This window comes from Tamandua tetradactyla, chromosome 4 (assembly GCF_023851605.1).
Source record: "Tamandua tetradactyla isolate mTamTet1 chromosome 4, mTamTet1.pri, whole genome shotgun sequence".
Classification (NCBI taxonomy): Eukaryota; Metazoa; Chordata; class Mammalia; order Pilosa; family Myrmecophagidae; genus Tamandua; species Tamandua tetradactyla.
Window position 1 is genome coordinate 135,673,053 of NC_135330.1, and position 25,011 is coordinate 135,698,063.

The window sequence follows — 25,011 nt, forward strand, 5'->3', positions numbered from 1 at the left end:
GAAGAAGAGTGATAAACTGGACCTTGTAAGGACAATCTAGAATCACACTGATTTCTTAATACAACCAAGCCTTCAATTCTGAATATGCTGGTGACCTGCAGAAAAATCTAGCATTCAGCTAGTACGTGTATGAGAAAAACCGAAGGAGTAGATTCAGAATGGTCTGAAGGAGTTTGAGTCCAGTCTTCAGCCCCACATCACCAAAAAAAAAAAGGGTTGATGAATTAACTGGAATTTAAATGTTGAGTAAAAATTCCCATACAGATAAATGAATATCCCCACAAGTTTTAGACCCAAGACTCTGTTAAGCTCCTAATTTAACCCCAGACTCAGAATCCACAATCGATTCACAATCTTTTCCATCCAGTTTCTTCTTTAAGAGATCTATAAACAAAACCATGGCTTATGTTTTTAGATGCCAGCATGCAATATACCAGAAACAGAATGACTTTTCTAAGGGGGAATTTAACAAGTTGCGACTTTACAGTTCCAGGCATGAAATGACTCATTAAAGCAAGTTTATAGAAATGTCCAAAAATTAAGACATCAACAAGAGATTATCAATGAAGTTCAGGGTTTTTCTCTCAACTGGAAAGGCACATGACAAACATGGGGATGTCTGCTAGCTTTCTTGTCATGGTCAGGTTCATGTGTCAACTTGGCCAAGTGGTGGTACCTGTTTGCCTGGTTGGGCAAGTGCTGGCCTCTCTGTTACAATGAGGACATTTCGTAGAATTAAATCATGATCGTGTCAGCTGCATCCACAGCTGATTCCATTTATAATCGGCCAAAGGGAGTGCCTTCTGCAATGAGGGATGATTAATTTAATCACTGAAAGCCTTTAAAGGAGGATTCAGAAGAGACGGGCCTTTTTCCTGCTTCGGCTGGCGAGCCTCTTCTGTGAAGTTCGTCCAGACCCTCCATCGGAATCGTCAGCTTCACAGTCTGCCCTGCAGATTTTGGACTCTGCATTCTCACAGTTACTTGACACACTTCTATAAATTTTACATTTGTGAGTGTTTCCTGTTGATTCTGTTTCTATTAGAGAACCCTAGCTAATACATTTCTCTACAAGCTTCTTGTTTCATGAAGCTCCCCCGAGGGGTATTCTTTCATCTCCAAAGGTCTCTGGTTGTGTGGGCTCTCATAGGGCTCATGGATCTCTCATGGCTCTCATCATTTTGACTCTTTCCCCAAAATGATTCCTTAAAGGATTCCAGTAAACTTCTCATGCCCCACCTGGAATGAGCGGGATCACATCTCCCACTAATTAATACCCACAACTGGGTGAGTCACATCTCTGTGGAGATAAACTAACCAGAAGATTCCAACCTACATTACTGAATAGGGATTAAATGAAATGTTTGCTTCCACAAGATTCTATCAGGAATAAAACATGGCTTTTCCAGGGTGCATTATCCTTTCAAGCCAGAACACCTTACAACCCATAACTCACTCCCTTCAATGACCTTGTAAACAATAGAAAACACAGAGAACAAGGATGGAATAACTATGCTAAACTCCTTTATTTGGATAGAGAAAGAAGAAGAGTCAGACTGCATCACTGATCCAAAGAATTTCTTAAATTAGGGAATATTAGTTGTTGAGGGATGTGGTGAAAGTTTCTTGAGTCTTCTCACTAAGAGGAACCTTCTTGTATGTTTTCCTTCACACACCTTTTCTCCACCCTCAAGGGTGCTTTTTCACTGTACATTATTCTCTGTGGCTTCACCTGAAGTGGATTTTGGGGAGTGTATTTCCCTTGGAAACTCTCTAGATTTTACATCTGGCTTTCCGTGAGAGAATTATGAGTGTTAAGCCTTATTCATTCTAAACTTCGTGTACAGAGGGCTAGAATTTTCATTTCTTTGGCTATATATTTCTCTAAAAAATATGGTAGATTTCTAAAATGCTCTCTTTTTGCCTATTCTCTGTGACCACATACAAGGTTTTATCTGAACCTAAGTGAACTACTTCTTTGTATCCTCTATATCCATGCTGCCCTTCTTATTTTAATGGCATTTGAAGGCAGCCCGTTTAATCTGAAGTTTGACTCAAGGCTGCCTTACTTTTTTCAGCTATGATATATTGCAAAGCTTTTGGTTTTCAGCATGTTTTTTCAATGGAATATCTTCCACCATAAAAAGGAATGAAGTTCTGATGCCACCAAAACATAGTTATTATTATTATTATTTCCTCTTTAGGGTCTACAATCAGTTAAATTTTCCAAGATGAAATACTTCATGTTTTTAAATTCTCTATCCATCACTCTCTGTTTGATGAATAGAATATTATTTCCTGGGCTCATTTATTATTATAACCTGCCTTAAGTATCCACTAATAGCCAGATGAATTCCTCCACATTTTCCCTTAAAGATACAGATGGAGTAAACACATTGTTTGCCTTGAAGTTGTGAAAGGAGATAGTTTTACCAATGTTTGCCAAAGTGTAAGAAGAATTTCCAGGCCTCCAAACAGAAATATCCATTACATTGTCCTCTCTTAGAAGACTACTAAGCTAATAACACTAATATGCAATGAAGACATGTTGTATTAGTATAATTTTCTCTATTAGAGTTACACCAGTTCTTTCACATATAAATGTTAAACTCTCAGTGACTGAACTGCTCAAAAATCAATGAAAGAATTGTTGATGGGCTGGCTTTCTCTAGAAGTGATTGAAAAAGGAAAACTCCTTCCGTCTTATTGGCCCATCAACTTCAAATAGTAAAACTAAAACTTTTAAACTTAAAAGCAATTGGCAAAAGGAGAGGGGTATCATATTCCCAGTTTTGTTGCCTAGGCATCTGCTCAACATGAGCTTCAGGATTTAGTTTTCTTTTTTGTTGTTGTTATGCCTACAAAATGAATTGTATGATGATGAATTGGGGTTAACCCAATAAAAGAAAGACATATACACATAGCAAGAATTTTACTATAGTATGTTGGTGCTCATTCTAGACTTTCAGCTAAAATTATTTTTCTTGGAAATAACCAATTCTAAAAGCAAGTTGAGAAAGTGCTTTGAATCACTGGTTTAATTTTTTAGGCAGTGAAGTCTTTCATGAGAACTTGACTCAATTGCTGCCCACCTCTGTAAGCTGTGGCTCTTATATCAGCAATGAAAGAAAACCTCAAAGGGATTAGTGAATCCTCCGTAATATTGCTATTCTTTTAAGACAGTCTCCTACATCCTTAGTAAACTACAAAAGTGACTGGTAATAATAAATAAATTGTGGCATACAATGGAATATCTTTCACCATAAAAAGAAATGAAGTTCTGATGCAAGCAAAACATAGATAATCCTTGAAGACACCATGTTGAGTGAAATAAATCAGTCACAAATGGGAGAATATTGTATGATTTCACTTATATGAAATAAATAGGATATGCTATTCTTAGTGTTAGAAACTAGAAAAAAGGTTATAAAAGGTCAAGTGGGGTAGGGAATGGGCAGTTAATGCTTAGTTGGTATAGACTTTTTGCTGGAGGTGAAGTTTTGGTAATGGATGGTGTTGAAGGCATCCCAACATTGCAAATGTAATTAGCACCACTGAATGGAAAGTGGATAAAATGAGAAGTTAAGATTATGTCACAAGAATAAACATTTATAAAAACTTAAAAGATAGAATTGTACAACACAAAGAACAAATCCTAATGTAAATTATGAACCCTAAGTTAATGGTATAATTATAATAATATTATTTCATTAATTGCAATAAAGTTAACACACTAATGTAAAATGTGATAGAGAAAACTGTGGGTTTGAGGAGGGTTTGGGGGAACTCTGTACTATCTGCATGATTTTTTTTTGTAAACCTACAACAGCTGCACTTTAAAAATATGAAGAAAAGATAACACTGGTATGGCCTTAATAAAGGGTTATTACCTTTTGTTTGATGTCATTAAGCACCTTATTATTAGAGTTGCTTGATGTATCATCCTATGATATCTTGTAAATTTCTTTTATTTTTGGATATGTTATGCATATACAAAATGCATATGTTATGCATTGTTTTGCCTTTGCTGGAATTTACACAAATTAGTTTTATTTTTTGATTATTTTAATTTTAGTAGGTTATCACTATCATTTGCTCTAAGCAATTCAGTCTACTGTTGGATCTATAACTTATCTGTGGCTATAATATTCAGCAAATTCCAAACCCTCCAGAGCAGGGTGACCCAGATAGTAAGGGCAAAGCAATGACGTTTTATAAAAACAAGCAAAGCAGTTGGAGTTATCAGCTTTGAGATGATGAAGAGGGGAAAGAATTGTGTTTTTTAAAAATGGTGTATGCATAACTATATAATTCAGGGCAAAACAAGAGAATGTAAGTCAATTCAATATACATTTAGTAAATTAATTTAAAATGTAAGGTTACTACTGAGTTAAAAATACAATTTTTAAAAAAGTGAAAATAAACATCTGAAGCATTTATGTACATTGTTGGGATTGTCTGTAGTGCTTATTTTGTAATTCTATATCATTTTGTAAAGAGAATATATTTTTATTCCTTTAATCCTACTGATGACAAGTGAATTGGGAAGATTATATAAAGTTATGCTCTCCATTTTGTTACATAACTCATTTAATTTTTGTCTTGTTCAAATAGACAAATCAGGAGGAATAATTTTCCCCAAAATAAAACTGTACCTTGTATGCCTATGATATGTTCACATATCTCTTAAATAGATGTCATATTTAATATTTACCTAAGATAATTCTTTGGCTAAGTTGTTAGGTGTTCTCTGAATGACAGATACCATTTTCTCTAAGATCTGTTGTGCAGACTTTTTTCAGTTAGTAAACCGTGATAAAAATATTATTTTTAGGTCTGATTATAATGAATTCATGAAAGAACATGTATAATTAATACTTTTATAAAGTTAATAATATGTCAAGATAATAAATAAGAATTTTTAAGTAAGCAACACAGTTTAAGAAATCATTTATCTCTTTATTATTTTTGAATTAGGATGTAATTTAATAATTCCAAAGGATACCTGGTTTAGTGAAATCAAAGAAAATACAGAAAAGCAATAAATAAAAGAAGAAAAAAAGGTGAAGTGTTAGTTACAATAGCTATAATTCAGTCCTTTTAGAAAATTAATACCATATTAATACTTCAGTATAATCAGTGCTTTTGTTTTTGCATGTGCTAGGTACTTTAAATTTTAGTTGTGTGTTTAGACAGATAACATGCTAAAAGAACCCACAGTACAGGAATGATGAATCGTCATTATTATATCAGCATATAAATTGATTTGGAGCAGAAAGACTCTAAGTTTTAGCATCACATCAACAGGGCTTCACCTCTCCCTTCATTCTGTTCTGCTTTATTAGTCTATTGTCTATTAGTCTATTACTCTATAAAATAATGAATTCATTCTTTTATAGGATTTATATGTGGACTTTAATCTTCAGCAACTTTAAGATTGCACCCTCATACTCCAGGCTGAGGGAAAAAACAAACAAACAAAAAAAAAAACACATGCCTGGTCCAAATATTCTTGGGCCATGGGCATAGAGAAGGAAGTAAACATGCAATTGTTCACAACTTACCTCCTGATTAAATGCTCTTTTCTTTGTGCTGTTTCAACTAATGCAGTAATAAGTGGCCTAGAGCATCCTCCTGCTTATTAGCCATCACAAAGTCTCAGTAGAACTGCAACAATATCCAGGGAAAAGAAAATATAAAGTGAGGGAGATGATTAAAACATTCTGTCCTGGACTTCACGGGAGATGTTTAATTTCTATGGTTCTATGGCCTTTATCCTTGTATTTTCTCTTCCAAAGGTTTATCTATGAAAAAGAAAGCTAACTTTATTGGTTATAAACTGTAGGAATAAATAAATCATTTCCACTCCCATAAAGTCCACTTAGTGATATATGTTTGATATGTTAAATTAATGAATCAAAATAAATATCTACCATTGTCACAGTTTGTGTGTTATAACACTTTCACACTTATGGGAAGTTATGGCCATAATTATTGAACAAAAAATCATTAATAATTTTATGCATTTCCAAAAATTGATATGAAGACAAATGCATCCCAGTTTTTCAAATTACAATTGTTCACCGTATTTAAGAAATATACAAGTAAAACATTTTTAAAGGATGCTGTGTTTAATAATCATCTTTATGTTTTCTAATACTACCAGTGATTCCTATTATTAAAGTTGTGAAAAGTAGATTAAATATCTAATATAACTCAAATGATTATTTGTTGTGAATTAAAAAAGATTACTGAGTTGAATATGGTGCTTGTAAACCAGACATTGCATTAAAAGAGTATTAAGACATCACTGGATGATTGTATACTTTGGATGATGGTAAGGCATGTGAATATATCCCAATAAAATTGCATTAAAAATCACTGAAAATGATGAACTAGTTAGAGAAAGTCTTTTGCAACAGCATTTCCCAGAATTGGATGAGTCATTTGGTTTTATATGTCAATATGAAAAAAATAGGTGTGCTGGTTTGAAAGGATGTATGGATCCTAGAAAAGCCATGTTTTAATCAAAATCCTATTTTGTAAGGGCAGAATAATCCCTATTCAATACTATATGTTTGAAACTGTAATCAGATCATCTCCCTGGAGATATGATTTAATCAAAAGTGGTTGTTAAACTGGATTAGGTGATGACATGTCTCCATCTATTTGGGTGGGTCTTGACGAGTTTCTGGAGTCCTATAAAAGAAGAAACATTTTGGAGGAAGAAGGAGATTCGGAGAGAACAGAGAATGCTGCAGCACCATGAAGCAGAGAGTCCACGAGCCAGCAACTCTGGAGATGAAGAAGGAAAACACTTCCCCGGGAACTTCATGAAACAGAAAGCCAGGAGAGAAAGCTAGCAGATAATGCCATGTTCACCATGTGCCCTTCCTTCCGAGAGAGAAACTGTGACTGTGTTCACTATGTGCCTTCTCACTTGAGAGAGTGAGACTCTGAACTTCATCAGCCTTCTTGAACCAAGTATCTTTCTCTGGATGCCTTTGATTGGACATTTCTATAGACTTGTTCAAATTGGAACATTTTCTCAGCCTTAGAACTATAAACTAGCAACTTATTAAATTTCCCTTTTTAAAAGCCATTCTGGCATTCCAGCAGCTAGCAAACTAGAACAATGGATTCCTTCAAAGGCTCCTAAATTGATTTCTAAGGAGAATACCCTTAATGTGTATGTATAGAAACCTTGGTTGCAGCAGACACAGGGGGCTATGAATTCATTCGCAACTTCTTCTCCATTGATATCCACCAGGAACTCATGGGGATGTTTGGAGTCAGGAATATAGATGAGAAACAGCCTAACCTCTGTGATGCATATGTGGAAAAGGGGGCTTCCTACTGCAGTGGGAAATACCCAGAGCTCTGGCTGAACCCTTAGTTCCTAAGAAACAAATGATGTAAGCCACAATCAGTCAGGTAACAAACAAGTGAAAATCCACCGAGGCTCAGTATAAAGGAATAAATAAATACATTAAATTAAATTAAATCACCATTATGGAGGGAGGGGCAGGACATGGTACTAAACCCAAGATTGTATATATATATATATATATATATATATATATATATATATATACAATTTTTTTTTGGTGGTGCGTGAGCTGGGAATTTAACCTGGATCTCCACATGGCAGGCGAGCATTGAACTACCCATGCACCCCAACACCTGAGATTCTGTTTTAATCCCATAAAATATGGGAAGAACAAAAAAATATATGGGAAGAACAAAAAGCCCCACCTCTCAAAGACTCAACAAAAAGCTGAGGCATTTGGCTGTCAAGGGGGAGAGGAAGGATCACTAAAAAAGACACCTAAGAACCAAACAAACAAGACCCACATTTAGCTACGAGGAGCTTATGAAGATAGAGAAAGAACAACCTCTGCGGTACCGACACCAGAAAAAGACCAAAAAGGAAAAGCAGATGAGGAGTGCAGTGCAAGGCCCTCTGGTGCCCGAGCTCCTACCGGAAGTGCGAAGGTAATGCATATGAATTTAAATTCCATTGTGCACTGAAGATAAAATAAGAAGAACACGATCCAAACGCAGCTCAATCCTGGACTAAAATGAATCAAATCTTCACTCTAATGGGGAGTAAAATACAGATTTTCTCAGTCTTTTCTACTCCAAACCAATGTCCAACATTCAATAAAAAGTATAAGGAAAATATTAATAAGAAGAATAACAAGAAAGAATACTCTCAGGTGTAAATTGATTTGACAGAACCAGACTCTGAGATGGACTCAGATGGGAGAGCTAACAGACAAAGCTGTGAAAAAAACTGTAAGTTGTTAAAGATCTAGCATAAGATAAGCAGCATGCTAAAATGACAGGGAATTTTAAGAAAACAAATATCTACTGAACTTAAATTTAGGTCAATATTAATTATTTAAAATAGCTTTGATGTTTGTTAGTTTTATTAGACTTCCCCAAGAACCACGTTTGTTTTCCTGTTTTAAATTTCACTGGTTTCTGTTATAGATTTTATTATTTCTTCTTTTCTACTTTTGTTAGTTTTAAGTTGCTCCTCTTTTTCTAGTTTACTTAAAATTTAGATTATTGATTTTAGATATTTCTTCTTTTCTAATATAAACTTTAACGTTATAAATTTCTTTCTATGCAGTTCTTTGTGTATTCCACATCTTTTAATAAGTCATATTTTAATTTGTTCAAAATATTTTAAAATGTTTTTCTTGGGACTTCTTTGACCCACATATATTTAGAAGTATGATGTTTAATTTCTGAATATATTGGGAATTTTCCAGCTATCTTTCTCTTTTGATTTCTAGTTTACCCATTTTAGTCTAAGATACTTTCTTGATTTCTGTTATTTTATATTTGTTAGGCAGCGTTTTGTGTCTTAGTATGTGGTCTCTCTTGTGGAACTGCCCACGTGAAGTTAAGAAGGATGTGCATTCTGTTGATTTTGAATGGAGAATTGGGTGTCAAGGTCAAGTGGAATGGTATTCTTCTGCGGGTCAACTGTGTCCTTAAGGATTTTCTCTCTTGATTTCTCTATAACTGAAACAATGCTGTTGAAGTCACTTACTAACATATTTAATTTGTCTAGTTCTCCTTTAAGTTCTACCTGTTTTGCCTCATTTATTTTAATGTTTTTATTTTCCGTGTGTGTGTGTACATTTAAGGATTGCTATAACTTTTTGGCCTGTTTATCAATGTGCAATGTACCTTTTTCATGAAAATTTATCTTGCTCTGTAGTTGTTTTGTCTGAAATTAACATAGCTTCTTAAGCTTTCTTTTGGTTACTAGTAGTAAAGTATATCTTTAGGATCCATTTTACCTACTATTTATATTTAAAGTGAGTTTCTTTTAGATGATGTATACTTGAACTCATTTTTGTCTTTTTTTTTTTTTTGCCTCTTTACTTTTTTTAAAATTAACTCTGTCAACCCCTGCCTTTAATTGGTGATTTAGACCTTTGGCATTTAATGTGATTATTGTTATTTTTTAAATTAATATCTAACGTGTTTGTAAATGTTTTATATTTGTTGTCTGTTTTTTGTTTCCTTATCTTTCTGTATTCTCTGGTTTAAATTGAGCATTTTGTATTATACAATTTCATCTCTTTTTTAGGTTATCAATAATAATTCCTTCAAAAAATTAGTGCTTGCCCTATAGTTTGCAATATGTTTTTAATTTACGTTAGTCCAAATTGAAGAAACAGTATACTGCTTCAGGTGTAGTGTAGTTTCCCAAAACCTGTTCCTGTCTTTTGTTGACATTGGTGTCAATTAATTCACTTATCCAAATTCTGTAACATACAATGCATTGTTACCATTATGACCTTATACAATCAGCTATCTTTCAGATCAATTACCAGTAAGAAAAAGAAAATACTTCTTTTTATTATGGTTCATTCCTATTCAGAAATTCTCCCTTTATGTAGACCAAATTTTCTGACTTACAGTTTGTTCCTTCTACCTGAAGAATGTCTTTTAACATATCTTGTAGGACAGGTTTCCTGGCTGTGAATTTCCTCAGTTCGTGTTTGTATGTATGTGTTTGTTTAAGAAAATATTTACATAGCATTCAGTTTTGAAGGATAATTTCACTGTATATAGCATTTTAGGTTGGTGTCTTATTGTTGGTTTGCTTTGTTTTACATTCAAAACTTTAAATAACTCACTCCATTCGTTTCTTTCTTGCATGGTTGCACTGGAATTGGATTAGTAAATAGCTTTATTAATCATCTTGATTTGCTTGAACTTTCATTTTACCGAGGAAAGTACAAACAAGAAACAGAGGGCAAATGAGGCAGGCTGAAGTGTCCAAGATCCCTTGCAGTGCTGATAGAAACCCCTGCCCTTGTGAGGAAAGAAAAACTCTAAGAAACAAGTCAAACTGATGGCAGAAAATCTACAAATCTTTAGCAGATAGCCACAACCTTGCATGAATAATTCTGCTTGCATGAGTTGCTGGTTAAGAGACTGTGAAGCAAGGACATCCTGCTCCAAGCAGTTGACATTCCACACACAGCTCATATATCTCAGGATTCCTTCACAACTCAAGTCTCCCTCACCCTTCTCCATCCCCTCACACCCTCCCTTTGTCTCAAACAGCCACATAAGCTGCCTCCCAGAACTCAGCCTTTTGAGCAAAAACCTATTTTGGCACTGCTCCACAATGATGCTACTTGAGCTTAATAAACTTTTGTGCTTTGATTTTCATAGTCTGTTCATTGTGTTTTCACCATAACATTTCACGTAAAGAGCCTTCTCTAATTCTCAACCTCTTTCCTCCATAATGAAGGTGTCTTTCTCCTCTTGTTTCTTTCGATATTGTTTGCTTTGTATGTTTGCAGTTTGAATACAATATTCATTGGTGTAGTGCTTTTGGTATTTTTAACTCTGTAGGATTCACTGGCTTTTGTGAATATGTGGATTGGTTTCTGTTGTTAACTTTGGAAAATTTGCAGTCGTTATTACTTCAAATATTTATTCTCTCTGTTATATTTTTATTTTCTTTTTGCTCTTCCAATTATACATATATTACACATTTTATGTTTTCCCCATAGTATTGGATGTTTCGTTCTATTTTTCTTATTTGTTTTTTAATTCCTCTTAATATTTAAGTTGGGTGTATTTCCACAACCTATTTCCAAGTTTATTGATTCTTCCAGAGTAGACTCTGTCTAGTCTACTAATGAGCACATCAAAAGCAACCTTCCTTTTTATTATAGCTCCTTTGTTTTGTTTTGTCATAGTTTCCATTGATTCTTTTTTAGAGATTCCATCTTTCTACTTACATTATCCACATATTCTTGTATGCTGCCTAATTCTTTCTATTAGAATCCTTAACAAAGTAGTCTTGGATATTTTCAGTCCCCAGCCTAATAATTCCCAAATCAGTATCACACCTGGGTTTCATTCTGATGTTTGACTTGCCTTTTTAGACTATCTTTTTGCTTGTCTTTTAGGATGTATTACAATGGTTTTTGAACCCAATTGTGATTTATTGAGAATAGGAATTGAGTTACATAGGCTAATAAAGTTAGCTTTTATGTTAAACTGTGTTATTGTTAAGCTTTGTTTAACATATGCTGTAGTTGTAGGTGTCAGAGATTTCAAATTCCTGTTGTGCCTGTTGCCTCTTGTTTTTCTGTTGGCTTTGTTTAGAACTCCTCTGATGGAGCCTCCATAGCCTAGCCCTTTCTATTAAGCTGTTGTTATACTGGAGCTTTGTTGATGTGGTGGCAAAAAGAGAAGGGGAAATAGTTGATGGACTTATGATGACTTCTCAATCATCAGCTCATCTGTGTCACTGAGCTTTGACATACAGAAGTGTTTCTTAGCTTTTGTCAGTCTCCATTAATTGAAACAGGAAGATTAGAAGGGGCTGCTGTCAGAGAAATGTCCTGATTCTAGACGAGAGAAAGCTCCAGTAAGAGCCTTTGCCCAGGAATATTTTCTTGATGTTGCTGTTAACTTGAATCTAACCTTCTGTTTGGAGAAGACTAACATCCTAATGATAATGTGTTAAAGCAAATTACACTTAATATTGCCTACATTATTAAGATCTTCTTTAATGATAATCAATATTTCAATATAGTTAATTTTATCAAAGGACATTTTATAAATGTTAATTTGACATGTTTCTAGGAAACTTCCATATTTTGTGAAATTTAAATCAGTACTATTTTTGAAATTTCATTTTCAAACTATTTCTGATAAAAGCAATTCACTTCATTTTTGCATATTGCCTCCATATCCAGCAATCATGAAAAAGGTCTCTTACTAATGGTATTAATATGTGTGTAGATTCTTTTGGAATTATTGTCTTCTGAAACTGTTAGGAATTTTCTTTTTCTGCTTAATATATTTAAATATGTTGCAATCATACTAATTAGTACTCTAGCATTAATGGAAATATATTAAAGATCAATGAGTAGTATTTTTAGAATGTATCTAAATATCTGTAAATTAATCAATATATTTCTACAAAGCACACTATTCTAAGATAAATCACAATAAAAACAGAAATGTTTCAAATTGTATCATAATAAAACAAAAAATATCAAAAATTTTAAATGCAGATAAGATGGGCATTTACAGCTTTAAATACTAATGTTGGGAAAATAGAAAGAAAAAATAAAGAGTTCTAGAATCAAGATCTAGGCTTCTACATTAAGAATCTATAAAACTAAGAGAAAATGAACTTCAAAGTGGGGCACTTCATTGCCAGCATTCCCAGCTCTTGAGGATATGAGTTCCGAAGGTGGTGACAGCATCCTGCCTTTATCACAGTGATAATGAAATAAATTGCTTATTTTTTAAAATCTTATATTAGCTTTCTAAACTTTCTTTTCTAGAGATATTTGCCTTCACTTTAAACGAGCTCTCAATTACAGATGATATTTTTCTAGTGGCTTCATTTTTCCTGATGATTGTTTAACTAAGAAAAACTCAGGAAATTAAGGATTTTTCTCAAAGTCAAGGTTGCTTATTATAAATTAATTCATAAATTTAATGTGGCTTTACTTATCATTACAGATTAAACATGCTATTTGGCTATTTGGCTATTGGGTAAGGTTCTAAGCCATAATTTAGTATTTCTATTTCTATTAACTCTTTTCACAATTCTGTAAATGTCACCATTTACAGTGTTCTTTGCACACTCTATTTTTCATTTTGCTCTTTGCAATTTTTTCTTCATCTCTACAATTTTTTGGCCCAACAATTTTATCTTAATTACTTAAATAATTAGGAATAATTAATGTATCATCCAGTTCATATTAAATTTCCTCCAGTCTTCCTAGAATCTTATCCTGTAATTGTGCATTTCTGTTTCGTGCATTCCACACTTGCATCTTCATTAGTTTTTCCAGAAATAAACTTTAAAACCAAACTAGCTGTTTGTATTAAGCTGACCATATTACCTCATTGTGCTTTAAAATTTTGTATTTGATTACAAATTTCATCCATATTTCTTTTTTAAATTATTTTTCTATTCTGGAATAACCAAAAAAATGAACGAAAAATGTAAGATACATCGAATACGATTCCATCTGTGATTGTGTGTGACGTTCTCATTTAGGAGGTAAAGAAGTATGTGTGTGTATGATGTATATGTATGTGTGTATAGACATGCATATGTATGTTACATACATGTTTAGTATATATTCAAATTTTTGTTAATATATTGCTTAAGTATTCAAAACTCCAAGAATATATACAGAAAGCATGCTATATAACTGAAAATTTATAGGGAAGAGCTTATGTGACCAAGGTCTCAAAAGAAGATTTTCTTTTTATTGTTTACCCATTTCTATGGCTAGCATTGCCTGTATTATATTGTGGAAGATAAAATAATCATCCAAGCATAAAATCCCATTTTCTATGATTAAATGAATTGTGAAAGTATGAATTATTTTATGACAAATTAAGCCAACTAATTTGCTTTCAGTTAAATTAAGATTTGAGATTTACTTTTAGATAAATTAAGTCAATTAATTGCTGGCAAATGTATCATTATATGACTTTAAGTGTTTTTTTGCTTTTATCCTCTCAAAATCACTTTAAAAAATGTCTTTCTTACTGCATTTTTGTATAATATATGCAGAAATTTCTATTTCATATTTTACTGTCTTCTATGAGTTGTGTATAATTTGCTCCATATAGCAAATATTCAAATATTTGAAATATGTAATCATGCTTAAAATAATTGTAAATATGTAACGACAATGTATGAAATGTCTACGTTTTAAATGCACCAACAATTTAAGGAAACTGATTAGATGAAAAAGTTTGTTTTTTTTTTTTTGGTCAATCTAATCTATATTATTCAGACAACACTTTTTGAGTATGTGTGTGTATGAGTATGTATGTATATATATATATATATATATATATATTTGTATTTTTCTATTCCCTGAAAATTCATAGTGGTCTTAGAGTCTTGGCATATCTTATTTTACTGATATGGCCATGGGTATTTGATTTCTTTGTTTTTATCTCACATATTTCTGCCAGTTTTGGTTTCCTGGCACTTATTTGAAGGTTGCATCAGCAGGGAGGGTGTATAACGTGGAGGGGCCCTGATGATTCCTGGCAAGTCTAACAACTTGAATTCAATGTGGGAGCCACAGTGACATAGTTGTTATTCATTTCCCACTGCACAAAGATGGAGCTTAGATGGATTCCACACAAGGGAACTGTTTCTATAGCCCAGTTTTTCGAAAAATATTGACCCTGGGGAAAAGGTCCAGGAAACCATTATGTAATGCAGAACAAAATTTTCGTGGCATTTCACCAAGTTAAGAGATTTCTATCATTTGAGAAGATTTAAGAACCATATTTTGTTTCAAATCTGTTAAATACACCACTCTCCTATCATCTCCATTAAATTATTCTATCATTCCCATATTGGAAATATTTGTTCATAAAGAGTGATCCCCATATATTTTACAACCACTCATCAGTAGTTTTCTGTCTTTATTCTTCCCCTGTCAAGTTGAGATTCCATGGAACAGTATTGTAAGGACTCCCAGTACATTATTAACTCTCCTATTCTCTATTTCAATCCTAGACTTTCTGATACCATTTTACATTGTGCCCTTTCTTTACAAAGGAAGGGTAAAGTTCAGTTTAGTGGTTTAGTTCAGCATATAAACTATTTCTTATGCTTAGGCTTCTTCAACATAAACAAAGAAGTTGAAGCACATATTTGATCCAAGTTGCCAAGGTAAGAAATTGCAGAAATCAGACAATTCAGGGGTAAACAGTTGCTTTGGTCTTGACATTCATGAAGGGAAGTGTGTTGGTGCATTTCTACAAATTACATTATATTTAGAAAATATTCTGTTTTATGCTTCAGCAAGAGTTCAAAAGCATAAAAATTGTAGGGAACAAGATTCACACTGCTAATATCACCATGTTATAAAATATAACTGGCAATTTTTTAAGTCTCTTAAAATAATACAATTCAAGCCCTTCAATGTGGTCTTTAAGAGGAAGGCAAATATTGACATTAAATAGCAACTTGATGAAAATTTTCTGCAGGCCTCCATTCTGCTATGTGCAAAATATTGTATTCATATGTTACAATCTTAACATACTTGTATATTAAAGTAGAAGTTGCATCGAAGTACCAGGGAATATTAAACACTTGTTTTCGGTCCCTTTATAAATGTTCTCTCTATCATGTCTAGGATACACACAATCTTGATTCAATGACACCTTGTTTGAAAAACATTTACTTTAATTACTCTTTAAAAAATAATTACAATCCAAAATTTTCCATGCAAGCATTTATATATAACATAAAACTTCATGAGCGATGATCAGATATCCATTTATCATTTTAGATTGATTAAAAAATATTAAATTCCCTTCCATCCATAACTCTGCCTTAGCGGACATGCCATGCTTAGTCATTGGCTGAAATCACCAAATGGAGAGATGGATTTCAGAGCTTTTGAACAATCAGGCTCCCAGTAATTGGAGCTAACATGGGCAAAGACAGCAAAATCCAGAATTCTGTGATAATGATTACCTTGCTGTTCTTCACAATTTATCCATATACATGCATCCCTAAATAATACATCATTTAATTTTGTCACACTCTGAAGGTTGCATGTATGAAATCATATGATATGTATCCCTTTGTATCTTGCCTATTTTTCACAATTTTTTGAAATTAATCTATGTTGAAGACAGTGATTAATTTTTAAAATTTTGCTACCTTATAGATTTTGTTTATAAATATACAACAATCTTTATGTGCACTCTACTGTTATATATAATATAACACAATATGACTGCTTCTAGTTTTCTATACTTATCTCCTTTACATTTGTGTAAAAATACCTTTCAAATTCACGGCTAAGTGTGGATTGTCTACTCCTTTAATTGGCCCATGTCAAATTGTTCTAATTTATAATTCCATCAGCAGATTATGGGTCACATAATTCCACAAATTTGGGAATACATGATGTTGACTAATTCTCAATTTCTTTTGAAACTGTTTTAAACTTGCATTTCCCTGATATTAAAAATATTCAGTTCATAAATCATCTATTTTCATTTTTTTATAATACCAGTTCCTCTTTTCTACCAATTTTTCTATGTAATTATTTTCTTTATTCATTTTTAGAATGATTAAATCTTGGGATTTTGCTGATGTTGTTTTAAATTTGGATATAACCTTCCATTTGGGGAAGACTGACACCCTAATGACAATACTTCATCGAAAATTACATTTAATATTGCCTACATTATTAAGATCTTCTTTACTGGTAATTAATATTTCAATATAGTTAATTTTGTCAAAGGGCATTTTATAAACATTAATTTTACATGCTTCTAGGAAATGTACATATTTTGTGAAATTTAAATCAGTACTATTTTTGAAATTTCATTTTCAAACTATTCTTGATAAAAGCAAATCACTTAATTTTTGTATATTGCCTCCATATCCAGCAATCATGAAAAATGTCTCTTACTAATGGTATTAATATGTGTGTAGATTCTTTCGGAATGTTTGTCTTCTGAAACTGTTAGAAAAATAATTTTTCTGCCCAATCTCTTATCTTTTATTCTTTGTCTTTCTAGTAATCTTAAATGAAAAACAGTGCACAATTAATTATAATGCTTATTACAAGAGTTTTAGATGTTCATTATCAAGTGTAAATATTTTCCTTTATACTGCTAATTTTTGTACTTATTTCCCTAATTTGCTGAGAATATTTTCAACAAATTAGGGAAGTACGTTATCTGTGATAATTTAATGTGACAAATTACATAGTCATTTTAACTGAGGAATAAGTTGCATATCACAAAATTCACCACTTTAAGTGAAAATTCAATAAGATTTGACCAATATAATTAGAAAAACGTCACCGCTATTGAGATATACATATTTCTATAACCCCAGTATTTCTTTCATGTCCTTTTGTAGTCAACCTCTCTCTTTTGGCTCCTGGTAACTTCTTGTCTGTTCCTGGCACTCAAGTTTTATATTATCTGGAATTTCCTCAAAGTAAAGTGATAAAGTGTAATCTTTTGTGAAAGACTTCTTTCATTTAGCATAAAGCTTTGGGAATTCATCTATATATTTGCATGTGTCAGTGGCCCATTCCCTTTAATTGCTGAATAATTAATAGCCCCTTGTGTGTATTCACCAAAATTTGCTTATATATTCACCACTGTTAAACATCTGGATTTTTTTATACATGACTATTACTAATATTGTAAATTTCAGTGTATTTCTAATGAAATTTTCTGTTTGCCCTTACTCATGTATATAGAACCCCAATTCTGAAGGACACAGGTTTTGATGGAATTTGAATATCCCTTAGTTACTCATTTATTTTATCCCATACTACATGCTGAGAGTTGCAACAAGCAATGCTAACACTACTACTGCAAGTACCAAAAAGACAGATTCTTGCAAGTGCTATTCTTCTCCCCTTCCATTTTTTAAATTGTTATACATATCCACATTGCCAGAGCATGTAGCTAGCATGTACTGTACTTTTTGCATCTGAACCTTCATTTAGTTTATAGATAACCATCAGTTTCATATCTAACACCACGTTTGATGTTTAAATATATCCATTAGTTGTCTGAGCTTATTCTGTAGAAAGTTCACCCAAGAAGTTGTCATAGAACTAAACATTGCTGATTTTTTATGTAAAAAATAGTTTTCCTGTCTTTACACTTGAAACTTGTTGGATATAAGAATCCTCAAGTCCCACTGTTTTGAGTGTCTTAGCTGCATTACACAATTCTCCTGATACAAAGTGTTGCTCTTAGAAAATTGATAGTTTAATTTTATTTTGATACATTCTTTTTAATTGTAGATGCCAAACACTTGTAAATTTAAATTAAAAAAATGTTTTAAGAAGATGTCTTGGATATTTCAAGTATATTTGCACTCTTGAGATTTGTAATTCTAAATGTAATTTTATTTGAGAGACCTTTTCTTCAATTTTTAATGTTAATGCTATATTCAGTATTTGGCTTCTTTTTTCTTCCCCAAGAATTCTTATTATACATATTTTGTATTTCCTTTGCCTTTCTTCATTATGTGTCACATTTTATGGTATTCTTTTTATTTCATTGTTTAACATTTGAATTTTTGCCTTTTGCATCTTATTTTCTCTTAAGACAGCAGTTGTGGTTATCTACTTTCATGTTCCCTATGTTTTATTCTTCATTTCTGAAATGCTTTTTCTCTTTCATTTGTAGATCTTTATTGAGTTCTGAACTTCATTTCTGAGATTTTCTAATTAGAATCTGCGTTTAATTTTTACAAGTGTCATTTTCTTCATAGGCATTAGCTTGTTTTGGAATATATTTCAAGTTGTGAAGTATTTTGTTGGCATATTTCTGGCCTGATTTTATTATTTATGGAAATGTTATTCTTTTTTCCATTTTCCCCATATTGTAATGTTTTTTGGGATTTGAGCTTGTAAATTTTCTGTTGCTCATTTTTAAGAGAGAGTTGTTCTGAATTCCAGCTCCAAATTCTGAACTTTTTATGAATTGTCAAAAACACGTAAGGTTTCCTTTCTAAAACTTCGTGTCTCGGTTCTCCGTTTCCTTTGCTCTCACATTGGTCTATTCATTTTCTCTTTCTCCTCGACTCTCTCTCTCCCTCTTCCTCTTCTTCTTCCTCTCTCCCTTTCATTTCATCGATTATGTTGCTATCTTCCGCAATTTTTATTCTACTTTCAGCAGTTTGTGTTCATTGTGGAGCCTGTCCTGGAAAGGAGAACGTGATATTTGTAAGAGTTCAGTCCTGTCTTCAGGACTTTTTAAGCCATCCAGTATTAGAAAATGGCAACACCCTCCGCTTTTTCAGCTGACTTTTAAAAATCAGCCAGAAGTGCTTTCCAGTAAATACCTCTTGGGTTGTACTGCTTTCAAGTCTGTCAGACACCACTCCATTACTTTGTTTCTTCTTTCTTTTGCATCAACATCTATGTTGATGCTATATAGATTTTGTTTCTCTCCATCCTTTGTCCTTACCTCCTTGTATTTTGTGGTGTCATCTTTTCATCTAGTTTTGCTGTAAAGATTGACCAAGGGTTTATTATTTTGCTACCTACCTAATTTATGTGAACATTTGGAGTGATTTAAAAAATATATTGCAATCATCTTCTGTGAATACCCCTTGATTCTTCTTATAGTGTATGAGCATGTTTTGAATTATTATCTAATTTCTTAATCATATTAATCACAATTTTTTAAGGTTCAAATATAAGTTAGTTGAATGCTGAATATTGCATATAACACAATTTGAAAGCTATTAATTTTCTTTTGACAAGCAGATATATCAAGGAATTATTTCATTGTTGTAAACAAGGATTGTGATGGTTTTAAGTATCCCTGACATTTTGAGGGTCGTTTTCATATTCTGTTCTCATTCTTAGGTACACTTTAAGAAGTTTCAAATTTAAAAAGTTTGGTTTTATGGTTGTTTTAAACTTGGTGTTTATCTCATTTAGTTGCATCTCAACTACATTTTTTTTTTTTTGTTCCCTACATCTATGTGACTGTTAAAATATTGTTTAACTTCTTCGTGGTCAGTTAGCTTTCTGTTTGCTTTTTCATTGTATAGCCCTTGAGCAACTTCGAATTTGGAAGAGCCTTAAAGGCAAAAAACTGTGTAGAATACAGGGTTCACATTTCAATATTTATTCCTTTCACCATGATTTAATCACCTAAATTTCTTTCTGCTCTCCCAAATTATTTTTTTTTGTCTCTGAAACACCACCAGTCTAATGAAAGTTCTAGGCATTGCATTAATTTTAGCCTTTGTACTCTAAGTGATGATACAGCAAATATCACTAAACGAAAATGTGAAGGATAAGAGAAATCTTCATCTTTCTAGTATCTTCATCACTCATTTCTCCAAAAAGATATTTGAAATCTAATTTTTATGGTTTTATTTGGTGGGAAGTTTGATGTGATACAAAATCCTACATCCTAGCCCAGATAATAATTGTTTTCCCTATATATTTTGAACAGTATTATATGCTCACAATGAATTTAACTTTTACTTATATACATGGAATATTTGAATGTACAATAATGCTTTTTTCTTTAAAGTATACTTTGTCTCATAACAATACAGTTAAAACAACATTTCATTGTTTAGAGTAGGCTGTATATTTTTCTATTCTTTACTGTTACTTATTCATTTATTTTCTTTTTTCTCTAAGTAATGTATTAGTATATTTTTAAAATTTTAAATAGAATATTGATTTTAATTGGAATTTTTCCATTTATAGTGTAATTCCTGACTTATTTGTATTTTTACATAATGTATTTTATATTTGCTTGTTTTATATTATCTTTTATTTTTGCTTTTATTTTCTCATGTCTTATCAAAATTGGAATGTTTTCAGTTTTTGTCCTCTTAAAAAATAATTTTTATTTATCTCCTCAATTTGAATTTATTTGTTCTGTGTCTTTTAGTTTTATTCATTTTTAAAACACATCAAATGTAGTGAATATTAATTAAACTTAGTTAATATATTCATTATTCTCTGTACCAATGATCTTTGAAGCATCCTCAGAATTATAATAATAGTTGTCTCATAATTTAATTTCACTTACTTTTTCTCTAGACACAAAATGTTGCTATTATGATTTCAAGGTCATGATATTAAGGGTCATTTGTTTTGCTCACAGTCCAGGTTTGTGCATGAGGAATCAGCTCTCAAGCACTTCGATGCAATAGTTTGATATATTTATTTTCCCCTTCCCCCCTCTCTTTTTTACATAATAGACTTTATTTCTCGAACCTGTTTTAGGTTTACAGAAAAAACTGAACCAATAGTACAAGGAGTTCCATAGATCATTCTTCCACAGAATACAGTTCCCTCTAAATCAAAATATTGCACTTGTGCAGTCCAGTTGTTAAATTGATGCAGCACTGTTGATAAATTATTAACTAAAGTATATAACTTAGACTAGTATTCACATTTTGTGTCATATAGCTTTACATGTTTTGTGAAATGCATAGTGTTGTACACCATACTACAATATCATACAGAATAATTTCACTGCCCCAAAAATCTCTGTGCTCTACTTATTCATTTTTCCCTTCCTCCCCACTCTCTCCAACACCCTTGCAAACACTGATCTTTTATTTCTGTACAGTTTGTCTTTTCCAAAATATTATTATAGTTGGTATTACTTAGTGTGTGGCTCTTTCAGACTGATTTCTGGCTTCTCTTAGTTAGCAATGTGCATTTTAAGTTTCTCCCATGTCTTTTCATAACTTGTTAGCTGATTTTTTTCGTCATTGAATAATATTTCATTGTATGTATGATAATTTGTTTATCCATTCATTTATTGCAGGACATTTTGGCTCTTTTCAGTTTTTAGCAATTGCGAATAAAGCTTCTCTAACATGGTGGTATTTTTAAATCTTTTATGTTACTGAGCTCTTCTGCAGCTTCATTATGAAATGTCTACATCTACAATTCCCAACAAAACCACTATTCCTTTTTTGCCAGCTTGTTCTTTGTTGTGGAGAGTTGTCCTGTGCATTATGGGATATTCAGTAACATTCTTGTCCTCTATCTCTTTGACACCAGTCACAATCACTTTCCTACCTAGTTGTGACAACCAAAACCCCTGATTGAGATCCACTGGTCTTGATTTGATTTCATATATATATATATGTTTTTAATATGTAGTTTGCCATAGTGTGGTCCCTGGATGAATACCTTGTTTCTTCAAAGTTTTATGAAAAATAGTCTTCCTTCATATTTTTAATGATTTATCTGTTCCTCATTATTATTTTGTGTAGAGTTTGGAATGGAAATAAGTTCCATTCCTCTTATTAAATTCTTTATTCATATTTTCTAATTTTATCCTTGGGGGTACCATTTTTATACTTTGATTTTCTTTTAAAATTCTCTAGTTCTGTCTTCAGCTCAGTCTAATATGCTTTTTAAACTAATCATTCTGTGTTAAATTATTTATCTAATTTTTGTTTATAGAAGTTCTGTTTTTTCCCATATCTAATGTTTCATATTTAATGAAAATGATGTTTTTCTTTTCAAACTATACATCTTTCTAAACAAATATGTATATATAAACAAAAAATTTGTTTCTAATAATGTGAAAATATGTTCATCTATTATCTTCTCTTTTTTTGTTTGAATTTTATCTATGCAAATTTTTGAGTACTGAGCTAAAATTTCATTCCTCCAGAGACTACTTGTGTTTTAATTGTCAGAGTATACAGTTATAAAAAGTATTTGCAAATACTTTAAAATAAGTTTTCCTCTTGAGAATTTGCACGTGTATTATACAAGACATATGAATCTAGAACACAAAGATCCAAGTGGGTTGATTTGTGATTATTAATTCTAAGGGAGATTTATTTCCCTCTATTCAGCTTGAGGCTTGAGATGGACAAGTTTTCTTACTGTCTCCTTGATATACTGAGAATATTTCTCTTTTATTCTTACATTAGACATTACATAGAGACTTCCCATATGGTCTTGACTCTGGGCAGTTGCTAGATTACATCAAAGTCTCAAAGATTTGGTAAAAACAGAGTAAAGTACAAATTTGGCATTCATTGGTCTTTCAGTGTTATTGCTCTTACTTTATTTGTAACCTCTGAAATTCTTCCTTTTTGTACATTAACTACTATTTTTAAACAACCCATCAAAAACTGCAAATCTTTTAATGAGGAAGATCATCCACAGTTTCTAGCATGATATATTTGTTAAAGTTGAATGCTTTATTCTCCTAAGTTAAAAAGAAATATATCTCTGCTTTCTGAATATATTGTTCAAGTGACTACATCCAATGGAGAAAAATAGACTTTCTTCTAAGTCTTTTGTTTCTTTGGTAATCCCTTAGGATTTAGTCAATATAATAGGAAATAATGTCTCAGATTCAAACTTCGATGGCATTTGATGTTAGATTTAATAATAACATTTTATTTGAGTAAAATATACTACCGATGTACAAAATGTCCACAACTTTAATTGGCTGATCTTTGATAATCGAATAGTTCAAGATAAAATATAAATATATATTAGCAGTTTTGAAAAAAAATAGGGTTAAAAATACGTTCATGATGTCTTTATGAGGACAATCCAAAATGAGTTAGATGGTCAATGACAGTGTTTTCAACTGCTATTGCAAATGTTTTTTGTTTGTAAATAGGTTTCCATACAATATGATCGAGATTAAATTCTCCACTCTCGAGAACTGTCTGAGACGTTTTTCTCTCCATTTATTTTTGTTCATTTTCTATTTTCTCTTTGCTTAGCAATGTTGTATTTCTTTGTTCTATCTCATGTTAACATATATATTTAACAGTCGGCCCTCTGAAAGAAAATTGCGCTCACATGTACACATTTAATTTTATTATATATTGTGTGGCACACAATTTATAGGTTACAGTAAAATATGCAAAACACTTTATTGTAAATTCTGCAGCTAATTTACAAATTAATCAACTCTCAATGAAAAGGTTTCAAAGTGCTTTACTTAACTCTTGCACCACTTGGCTGCAATTTACTAATGAAAATAGTTTTGATTTGAACTTTGATTTATAACTTTAAGATAATGATTAAGATGAGGCAATGATGACTTATTTTGGAAATCAACTAGATTGTGAGCAGCTTCTTTGCTTAAACAGAGTATAGTTTTCCAATACTGAAAGAGCTTTATCTCAAAATTTTGTGCTAATGGCAGTGTGATGATTACTGACATGAGACCCTTAACTTTTTCCATCACTTACTCAAATATAAAAATTAACAAAACAATATCGATCCTGATTGGTAGCATCTGCCAATTTTCGTGGTATAAATACTTCCATATGGTTATTTCAAGATGCTTAAAGCATAACAATTGAGATAAATAGTAACATATAATTAAATAATACTTCCACCATATAAAAATAGATATAAATAAGCTCATGACCAGTCACAATTATAAAATTTAATAAAATAATTAGGAAGTTATATGTTTCACTTACTTATTATCTTTGTTTTAACATAATTTAAACAACACAAAATAATTTAAATCATGGTTGCATTTAACAATAGGTTCAAGCCCACGGGCGTGTACTCTACAGCACACTTTGATTAGTAATGTATCATATTATCGTTTGAACTTTATTACCAAATAGGTGATTGTGTGAAATAGAACTGAAGATATATCTGGTTTCACAAATCCTTCCTTGTTTATTGCTTGCCTGCTTCCTGTTTTTTCCATTTCTATAAAATGATTTATACAGATTGGTCTCTTTACTTTCAATGTTCCTGGTCAGTGCAAAAGTATACTGGGAATTACGGTTGCATTTCGCAAACTATTCTTTTTCAGAAAAAAAAAATAGGTTTGTGGAACTAATTGTTATGGATATATTATATTAGTTAAATATCTACATGTTGAGAAAAGAAAACAAATTTCTTGCAAAAAAGAATGCTGGCGATACCAGTCCCAGCATGAAGCTTGGCTATTGTAGTTGGTAAATACTCTTTGGAGAAAGACTTA